Here is an 11,185-nt window from a genome sequence, read left to right as displayed (position 1 = left end):
AGGAAATGCCAAAATGCCTGAAGTCCAGTGTCAAGTACCCACAGTCAGTGATGGTCTGGGGTGCCATGTCAGCTGCTGGTGTTGGTCCACTGTGTTTTATCAAGGGCAGGGTCAATGCAGCTAGCTATCAGGAGATTTTGGAGCACTTCATGCTTCCATCTGCTGAAAAGCTTTATGGAGATGAAGATTTCATTTTTCAGCACGACCTGGCACCTGCTCACAGTGCCAAAACCACTGGTGAATGGTTTACTGACCATGGTATTACTGTGCTCAATTGGCCTGCCAACTCTCCTGACCTGAACCCCATAGAGAATCTGTGGGATATTGTGAAGAGAAAGTTGAGAGACACAAGACCCAACACTCTGGATGAGCTTAAGGCCGCTATCGAAGCATCCTGGGCCTCCATAACACCTCAGCAGTGCCACAGGCTGATTGCCTCCATGCCACGCCGCATTGAAGCAGTCATTTCTGCAAAAGGATTCCCGACCAAGTATTGAGTGCATAACTGAACATAATTATTTGAAGGTTGACTTTTTTTGTATTAAAAACACTTTTCTTTTATTGGTCGGATGAAATATGCTAATTTTTTGAGATAGGAATTTTGGGTTTTCATGAGCTGTATGCCAAAATCATCAGTATTAAAACAATAAAAGACCTGAAATATTTCAGTTGGTGTGCAATGAATCTAAAATATATGAAAGTTTAATTTTTATCATTACATTATGGAAAATAATGAACTTTATCACAATATGCTAATTTTTTGAGAAGGACCTGTACATATAGATTTAAACTGTCCTCTTTTTACTACAATCTGTTTGAAACAGCTGGACGTACAACTAGATGGTGTGGAGAACATGTTACACATACAGTGTGCTATTATTTCAAGCTGATCAAGTACATGCTATTTCACTTACAAACGTCTCACAAAGTACAAATTCCTTCATCATTCTAAACAAACCACGTAGTACGGGACATTAATGCTTACCTAATGCAGTAGGAAGCAACTTGCCTGAACAGGGACTTGAACCCTGAACCCTCAGATTAAAAGTCTGATGCTTTACCGACTGAGCTATCCGGGCTCTGCAACCTGCTTTAATCCTCACAAGGACGTGACTTGAATTACAAACTTTAACATACGTTGTCCTGTAAAACTTCAATTCATATAAAAAGGTTTTATACCTGTTTCGACTCTTTTGAAGTCACTTAATACACTATATTGCCAAAAGTACTCACTAGTCAGCATGGCCGAGCTGTCTAATGTGCTGTGTTCAGGTCACAGTCTCCCTTGGAGGCGTGGGTTCGAATCCCACTTCTGACAGCGCATGCTATATACAAATTTACATCTTTAACCCCCTACCATACATAACAATCTGAAAAGATATAGTTTCAGTGAGCAATGACGCATTGACTTTCGTATTACGTGATGCCATTAAATTATCACAATGTCTGTACACTAGAGAATGCGGGCATAGATCCCTCTACCTCTCGCGTGTTAAGCAAGCGCTCTACCATTTAAGCTAATTCCCCTTACGAAGGACCCTTTGTAAATTGTAATGTACTAACAGAGTGTTGATGCTGCATTATGTAAGGGCCACAATAGTGCAGGATATACCAACTGTTTAATGTAGTGCAATTACTACAGTCTGTTTGAAACAGCTTGGCGTACAACAAGTTGGGGTGGAGAACATGTTGCACATACAGTGTATCACAAAAGTGAGTACACCCCTCACATTTCTGCAGATATTTAAGTATATCTTTTTATGGGACAACACTGACAAAATGACACTTTGACACAATGAAAAGTAGTCTGTGTGCAGCTTATATAACAGTGTAAATTTATTCTTCCCTCAAAATAACTCAATATAGCCGCTCAGGTGGCGCAGCGGTAAAAAGAAACACGCTACAACCAGGGCTGGATTCTGAGAGCGTGGTATCGAATCCAGCCTTGCTTTACTGGTTCGAAGCTGAGTGGCTATATGAGCAACGATTGGCCGGTTGCTCATGTGGGGGGTGGGACAAAGAACCGGATGTGGGTCTCTCTCTGTCAGAATGCGATTGCGTTCTCTGCCGGCTGATTGGAGGTGCTTACACAGAGATGAGAGAGGGTGCCCTTAGAGTGTGTCTCTCCGCATGCAACGCTAGGTGGCGCCAAACTCATCAATGTGTGGGTGGCAAAGATGCATCTGGCTGCTGCTCGTGTTTCGGAGGGGATACGGGTTAGCTTCAATCACTTCCGTCAGGGCAGGGTTCGGCATAGACAGAGAGGAAGCACGATGCTAATTGAACAATTGGATGTGCTAAAAGGGGAGAAAAAGGGGTAAAAATTTAAGAAAAATAATAATAATAACTGAATATACAGCCATTAATGTCTAAACCACCGGCAACAAAAGTGAGTACACCCCTAAGAGACTACACCCCTAAATGTCCAAATTGAGCACTGCTTGTCATTTTCCCTCCAAAATGTCATGTGATTTGTTAGTGTTACTAGGTCTCAGGTGTGCATAGGGAGCAGGTGTGTTCAATTTAGTAGTACAGCTCTCACACTCTCTCATACTGGTCACTGAAAGTTCCAACATGGCACCTCATGGCAAAGAACTCTCTGAGGATCTTAAAAGACGAATTGTTGCGCTACATGAAGATGGCCAAGGCTACAAGAAGATTGCCAACACCCTGAAACTGAGCTGCAGCACAGTGGCCAAGATCATTCAGCGTTTTAAAAGAGCAGGGTCCACTCAGAACAGACCTCGCGTTGGTCGTCCAAAGAAGCTGAGTGCACGTGCTCAGCGTCACATCCAACTGCTGTCTTTGAAAGATAGGTGCAGGAGTGCTGTCAGCATTGCTGCAGAGATTGAAAAGGTGGGGGGTCAGCCTGTCAGTGCTCAGACCATACACCGCACACTACATCAAATTGGTCTGCATGGCTGTCACCCCAGAAGGAAGCCTCTTCTGAAGTCTCTACACAAGAAAGCCCGCAAACAGTTTGCTGAAGACATGTCAACAAAGGACATGGATTACTGGAACCATGTCTTATGGTCTGATGAGACCAAGATTAATTTGTTTGGTTCAGATGGTCTCAAGCATGTGTGGCGGCAATCAGGTGAGGAGTACAAAGATAAGTGTGTCATGCCTACAGTCAAGCATGGTGGTGGGAATGCCATGGTCTGGGGCTGCATGAGTGCAGCAGGTGTTTGGGAGTTACATTTCATTGAGGGACACATGAACTCCAATATGTACTGTGAAATACTGAAGCAGAGCATGATCCCCTCCCTCCGGAAACTGGGTCGCAGGGCAGTGTTCCAGCATGATAATGACCCCAAACACACCTCTAAGACGACCACTGCTTTATTGAAGAAGCTGAGGGTAAAGGTGATGGACTGGCCAAGCATGTCTCCAGACCTAAACCCAATAGAACATCTTTGGGGCATCCTCAAGCGGAAGGTGGAGGAGCGCAAAGTCTTGAATATCCGCCAGCTCCGTGATGTCGTCATGGAGCAGTGGAAAAGCATTCCAGTGGCAACCTGTGAAGCTCTGGTAAACTCCATGCCCAGGAGAGTTAAGGCAGTTCTGGGAAATAATGGTGGCCACACAAAATAATGACACTTCAGGAACTTTCACTAAGGGGTGTACTCACTTTTGTTGCCGGTGGTTTAGACATTAATGGCTGTATATTGAGTTATTTTGAGGGAAGAATGAATTTACACTGTTATATAAGCTGCACACAGACTACTTTTCATTGTGTCAAAGTGTCATTTTGTCAGTGTTGTCCCATGAAAAGATATACTTAAATATCTGCAGAAATGTGAGGGGTGTACTCACTTTTGTGATACACTGTACAAGGTGCTATTATTTCAAGCTGATCAAGTACATGCTATTTCACTTAGAAATATCTCACAAAGTACAAATTCTTCAACTTTCAGAATAAACCATGTAGTAAAGGAAATTACCACTTACCTAATGCAGTAAGAAACAACTCGCCCGAACATGAACCCTGGACCCTCAGATTAAAGTCTGATGCTCTACCGACTGAGCTATCCGGGCTGTAGAGATCCGGGCTATCTCTCTTGAAGGCGATTATATAAAGTTTTAGGTGAAGTATGTTGCTGCTTACACACACAAAGAAAAACATCTCGGGAGGAGAATTTTGCAGGTAGATTACAAACAGATTCCTTTCTTTCACTTTTTTCCTTTTTTCCTGTATCAATTGCACGATTGTTTTCCAGTCATTAAAATGTTATGTGCATTTATATGTGGCAAGAGAAAAAAAAATCCATAAAACTCAAATTGAGTTAGCAAAGAACCTTAAATTATACTAAAGAGTTCTTCAAGTAGAAACAGTTCTACCAAGAACACAAAAAGAACCCTTAAGAAACACTTCTTAGTGCTACATACATTAGTTGTATTCTAGAGGTCAGCATGCGATGAAACTGTGATAGAAACAGACATCGTTTTACTTTATACAACAGTTAGTTCCGACCTTACAATCTGATTGGTTGAGAAGTGATATTCGTGATAACAGCACAGCCTTTTCACACCACAACTGTATTACACCGCTGACGCGTTGCCAGTAACGACAAGCTTCATGCACACAAACGCGCACGCAGGCGACACAGACCTTTTTCCCGATCGCGTTTTAAATCCGTTATCTGATATACAATCTAGCGCACTGTGTAGGGAACATAAATCAGTTGTCTAATTCACTGTCTAGTGCACTATGTAGGGAACATGAATCCGTGATCTGATACACAATCTAGTGCACTATGTAGGGAACATTAATGTGTTTGTAACGCGAACAGTTAGTTTAATAGCCCAGTTAGCAGCTCCTAAAAGTTCTGTTATCACCAATATCCTTTGGTGTGTGCAAGAGGTTTTTTATTTATTTTTTTCCTTCGGAGGTTCTTGCCATTTTCTTCTTGTTGTTCTTACCTCCCTGAAATGAGTTTTTGCAACTTGGGATGTCTGCTTTGTAGTGTTAAACTTTATATTCGTTGTGGAACTACTTTTTGGCAGAAGGTATTGTCAATATTAAAGCATATTTATTATGAAATTCAGGGCTTCTTTGATTTATTTTTTTTCTTTATTTTGTAAAAACTGTTGTATAAAAGCAATAGAACACTTGAGGTCATGTGTTATCGCAAATAACATCACGGCTGCGACCGAATCACAGCCGTGATGTTATTCGCGATAACACACTCCCTCTCGTGTTCTATTGCTTGATTCTAAAGCAAAATTAACTGTATGCATATTATGCCATCTGATGGACGATTGAATAGCCTACAACAAGCACAAACAGGGTTTGAGTTCTTAATAAATAATCCAGTCAGTTAAAAACCCAAAAAGAAGGCTGTACCTAATACACTCATACCAGAGAAAACACACCCTAACATGCTAGTGCCGTTACAGTGCTAACAATAGTCCACCCAAAAACATTATTTGGTCAGTTGGAGATCTCATATGGGGCTCCCTTTCTATTGATATATGATTTACAACCTAGTGACAAAGTGTACAGTGCAGCAAATGGGTTACAATCAGTACATTTACCATACATAATAATGCGAAAAGATTAAGCAGTTCGTACAAATGGTGGTGTCGATGGTACCCAAGCTAGTCAGGATGAGGTCTAAAACGCTAAGTTTAGGTCACAGTGTCCCATGAGGCGTGGGTTTGAATCCCACTTCTGACTGCTAGTGCTTTATACAAATTTATGTCTTTAACCCTCTAACATACATAATAATGTGAAAAGATTCAGCACTTTGTACAAATCTTTGGCCATGTGGGGGTAATGTTGGTAATTGGCATTAGGTCCTTGCAAGCGTGTCAGTATGGCCGAGCGGTCTAAGGCGCTGTGTTCAGGTCGCAGTCTCCCCTGGAGGCGTGGGTTCGAATCCCACTTCTGACATCTCATGCTTTATGCAAGTTTACTTCTTCAGAGGACACAGCCATCAGGGAATACAGTTTGCATGAACTGGGTGTACATGGTCTGCAACAATGCTGAGGTAGGTGGTACGTGTCAAAGTAACATCCGCATGGATGCCAGGACCCAGGCTTTTGATCTCTAAAAGTGTGAGAAATTTAAACATGTATTCATCCTGATCATAAAGTATGTTTATCAGCGTCTATTTACATTGTTACAGCAGTATTTTACAACTGAAATGTTCACATTATTTAAATGTATGTAAAGTACATTGTATACTAGCTGTTTACTTTTTTCCTAAGTAAAAACTGTCATTACCTCAACATGTCATTACCAACACATATCTTGTTGTGATGGTAAAAACACTTAGTGATGGTAATTACAGGTTTTTAGTTTCACCATCACTATCTTATTAACTATTTAATAATTAAAGCTAATTAAAGCTAAATAAGCATAATGGTTTTATTATACAAGGAAACATTAATGTTCACTGATTAGTCAATATGGCCCACAAGATATCAGCAGAGATCCAGTAAAATATCAGTAATTACATGAAAAAGAAAAGGTAAGTTTTTTTTATTTTTATTACCCCTTTTTCAGCGCATCCAATTGTTCAATTAGCATCGTGCTTCCTCTCTGTCTATGCCGAACCCTGCCCTGACGGAGGTGATTGAAGCTAACCCGTATCCCCTCCGAAACACGAGCAGCAGCCAGATGCATCTTTGCCACCCACACATTGCGGAGAGACACACCCTAAGGGCACCCCCTCCCATCTTTGTGTAAGCGCCTCCAATCAGCCGGCAGAGAACGCAATCGCATTCTGACAGAGAGAGACCCACATCCGGTTCTTTGTCCCACCCCCCACATGAGCAACCGGCCAATCGTTGCTCATATAGCCACTCAGCTTCGAACCGGTAAAGCAAGGCTGGATTCGATACGACGCTTCGCAGAATCCAGCCCTGGTTGCAGCGCGTTTCTTTTTACCGCTGCGCCACCTGAGCGGCAAGAAAAGGTAAGTTTAAAGTAATATCACAACCTCCAAAATGGGAACAAAGGTGCATCGTAAGGGGAATTAGCTCAAATGGTAGAGCGCTCGCTTAGCATGTGAGAGGTAGTGGGGTCGATGCCTGCATTCTCCAGTGCAGATACATTATGATTATTTAAGGGTTTCATGTAATATGAAACTCGTTGCGGCATCGCTTAATCGCAGCTTCAAAAATTAGATCAGGATTTAAGTGAGTCTTTAAGGCAACAAAAAATATGTGGGTATTAATATCTAAAACTCAGCGCATTATTAGGCTACACATAAATTTACATTTTCAGCATTTAGCAGACACTTTTATCCAAAGCAACTTACACAATGAGCAATTGAGGGTTAAGGGCCTTGCTCAGGGACCCAACAGTAGCAACTTGGTGGTGGCGGGGCTTGAACCGGCAACCTTCTGTTTACTAGTCCAGTACCTTAATCACTGAGCTATCACTGGCCCAGTGATAAATTCAAGTATAGATAAATATATAAATATAAATATAGATTTAAACTGTCCTCTATTTACTACAGTCTGTTTGAAACAACTAGTTGGTGTGGAGAACATGTTACACACACAGAGTGCTATTATTTCAAGCTTATCAAGTACATGGTATTTCACTTAATAACATCTCACAAAGTACAAATTCTTCAACTTTCTAATTAAACCATGAAGTGCGGGACATTACCGCTCACCTAATGCAGTAATAAACAACTCGCCCAAAGAGGGACTTGAACCCTGGACCCTCAGATTAAAAGTCTGAGGCTCTACCGACTGAGCTACCCGGATTCTGCAAATTGCGTTAACCCTCACAAGGATGTGACTTGAATTACAAACTTTAACATACGTTGTCCTGTAGAACAGTTCCAGCAAGAACACACAAAAAAACCCTTAAGAAACACTTCTTAGTACTACATACATTAGTTGTATTCCACACAGGTCAGCATGCGACATCGTTTTACTTTCTAACTGTATTCATATTATGCCATCTATATTACGGTGGCCCGCTGAGTTAAAACACAATAACATTTACAAAACAAACAAAAGCTGACATGTCAACAACAATAAGGAAAAACGCGAATATATTAAGAGACAACACAAATTCTTTAAAGTGGAACGCAATTACATTAAGGGAGAACACAACGAAATTAAGGAAACACGAATACACACTACACTACATCTAGTGGTCGATTGAATAGCCTACAACCAGCACAAACAGGGTTTGAGTTATTAACACATAATCCAGTCAGTTAAAAACCCAACAAGAAGGCTGTACCTAATACACTCATATCAGAGAAAACACACCCTAACATGCTAGTGCCGTTACAGTGCTAAGAATGGTCCACCCAAAATCATTATTTGGTCAGTTGGAGTGCTCATATGGGGCTCCCTTTCTATTGATATATGATGTGGTGTCAACGGTACCCAAGCAAGTCAGGATGCGGTCTAAGGTGCTGCGTTCAGGTCACAGTCTCTCATTGAGGCGTGGGTTTGAATCTCACTTCTGACAGCTCATGCTTTATACAAATTTACATCTTTAACCCTCTACCATACATAATAATATGAAAAGATACTTCTAACATTTTACATTTACATTTTCTGCATTTAGCAGACGCTCTCATCCAGAGCGACTTACAGAAGTGCTTCCATAGTAAACATTTAATTTCTCAAGTTTTAGTAAACAACAGTCAAAGAACACAAATCTGCTGAAACATGTTAGAACCAAAGTGGGGTTTTTTGGGGGGTTTTTTGGAAATGGAAAAAAAATGTTAGTAAATAAGTACAAGTCAGCTTAAGTGCTTAGTAAAAAGGTGGGTTTTTAATCATTTTTTAAAGACAGCAAGAGACTCAGATGTTCGGACAGACAGAGGAAGTTCATTCCACCACTTGGGTGCTAGAACAGAGAAGAGCCTTGATGCTTGACTTCCTTTAGTCCTGGGTGGGGGCTCAAGTCGAGCGAGACTAGTGGCTCGGAGGTTGCGTGGTACAGAGCGGGGTTTGATTAGACCGCGATGGTAGCTTGGGGCTGGTCCATTTTTGGCTTTGTAGGCGAGCATCAGTGTTTTAAACTGAATGCGTGCAGCTACAGCTCATGCTTTATACAAATTTACATCTTTAACCCTCTACCATACATAATAATGTGAAAAGATTTGTTTCAAGATTGTTTCAAAGTTATTGCATGTTTGTCAATTAAAAAAATTAATAAAGGTCTTTAAACTAAACGATGAATGAAAATAGAGCGAAAACTGACCTCATTTTTGACGCAGCGTTTCAGTGAGCAATGACGAAAGGAGTCTGATGTTACGTGTTGCCTTTAAACGATCATAATGTTTCTGCATTGGAGAATGCGGGCATCGATCCCGTTACCTCTCGCACGCGAAGCAAGGATTTTACCAATTGAGCTAATTCCCCGTATAAAGAACTCTCCTTTACCCTTTTTAAATTGTAATGTACTAACAGATCATTGATGCTGCATTATAAAGTGGGGGTTCAACGTGTTTAAGCTCACGTACTCACGTTTATCGCAGCCTTTAGGACGAACTGAACCAAATCGTAACTTTGTACCACTGACAGACTGACTTAAGGGTTGATGCTGCATTATGTAAGAGCCAAAATAGTGCAGGATATACCAACTGTTTAGTGCAGAGCAATAACAAAGCAGCTCTGTGAAGCAAGAACTGAAATTATGATGCATGTCATTCAACATAAAATATGTAGGTATTAATATCTAAAACTCAGTGCATTATTAGGCTGCACATAAATATAGATTTAAACTGTCCTCTATTTACTACAGTCTGTTTAAAACAACTAGTTGGTGTGGAGAACATGTTACACATGCAGTGTGCAATTATTTCAAGCTTATCAAGTACATGCTATTTTACTTAGAAATATCTCACAAAGTACAAATTCTTCATCATTCTAAATAAACCACGTAGTACGGGACATTACCGCTCACCTAATGCAGTAAGAAACAACTCGCCCAAACAGGGACTTGAACCCTGGACCCTCAGATTAAAAGTCTGATGCTCTACCGACTGAGCTATCTAGGCTCTTACCTTCTCTTTGACTTTCATTTAAAAACCAGTCTGAAGAAGAAAGTTCATCACCAACTCATGATGTTTACCAGTTTGGTGTAGCTTGTGCTCCATCACAAGTGTGGCGACTGCACTTGCAACGTCTTTGACTTCTATTGGAAAATGCATGTAGAAATTGCATACGTAGTTGCTCGTTTCGATCTGCCCCTTAACCAGTGGTAGTGTTAGAACGTGGATCTTTTGTTAGAATCGATCCGAATTTATCAGGAGGCAAGGTGACGTCCTTTTAAAAGTTTTATTCAGAAAAAGGTTGGTTCGTCCTCCAAGTCACAAAGCAGCTGCGTTCTGAAGCCTCTGAGTGAAGAGATGCAACAGACCACGTGTAGAGCGCGCAGCTCTTATTTATAGTTTACCACCACCCCCTAGTGGCCAGGTGTAGTACTACTCCATATAAGGTATTCCTTTTGTTCCAGGCTTCCACTCAGCCAGTTCTAACCGGTTTTATGCCACGTGGCGGTTTGGAACAACTCCAATCACATTCCTTGAATACCTAAATGTTTTTAGACCAATATTGTAATGCCCAATAATAATTTATATTATAACAATTCCCCCTTTGAATGCAAAACATTGCGTTCACTTCAACAAAGAGCTTCAGAAGGCTATAGTTACACAAAGAAATTCAAAATGTATAGTCCTTTAGAGACTTCCCTATATGTGTTACATCTTCAAAGTAAGCTAAATTCCCTTATGTGTTGATGATGATATCTTTTTGTTGACAGGAAATCCATGGTCCCCCTTTTGATTTCAGTGATCTCCTTTTGGACAGCTTGAACCATCACCAATCATGCAAGGATTACATTAATCAAATATGTGCCTATGTGTTTTGCAACTTAACATTACTATTTACTTAAACTATCAATATGTCCTTTATCCTATATATGTTGTATTGTAGCTAAATACACACAAAACATTAATTCACGACATTTTCTTCTATTCTTGCTTCTTGGGGTCCCCCTTTGGTGTCGTCCATCGATCAGCAATCTAGACAGAAGAATATTGACAAACGAGACAGACAAACACTCAACATTGAAGTTTAAGTCCAGTACTCCTGATCTTCCTCATTCTTTAAGTTTTCTTTTGGCCCATCGGTTTGCATGTAGAGTACAGTTTCCTGGACTTCGCCTGCTGCTGCCCCCTTTTGATGAATCTCACAA

The 11,185-nt window shown here is 40.8% G+C and overlaps 2 non-coding genes across 2 annotated transcripts; one reads left to right on the top strand and one right to left on the bottom strand.

The window, feature by feature from the left end:
- The first annotated feature begins 5,813 nt into the window (after positions 1–5,813).
- On the top strand, positions 5,814–5,896 carry trnal-cag (transfer RNA leucine (anticodon CAG)). Its single transcript has one exon. It is a non-coding gene; the product is annotated as a tRNA-Leu (tRNA).
- Positions 5,897–9,913: 4,017 nt separating this feature from the next.
- On the bottom strand, positions 9,914–9,986 carry trnak-uuu (transfer RNA lysine (anticodon UUU)). The gene has a single exon. It is a non-coding gene; the product is annotated as a tRNA-Lys (tRNA).
- Between the last annotated feature and the right edge of the window lie 1,199 nt (positions 9,987–11,185).

Source organism: Trichomycterus rosablanca, chromosome 10 (genome assembly GCF_030014385.1).
Source record: "Trichomycterus rosablanca isolate fTriRos1 chromosome 10, fTriRos1.hap1, whole genome shotgun sequence".
NCBI lineage: Eukaryota > Metazoa > Chordata > Actinopteri > Siluriformes > Trichomycteridae > Trichomycterus > Trichomycterus rosablanca.
The sequence above is the reverse complement of the archived record's forward strand: the minus strand, read 5'-3'. Positions and strand labels throughout refer to the sequence as shown.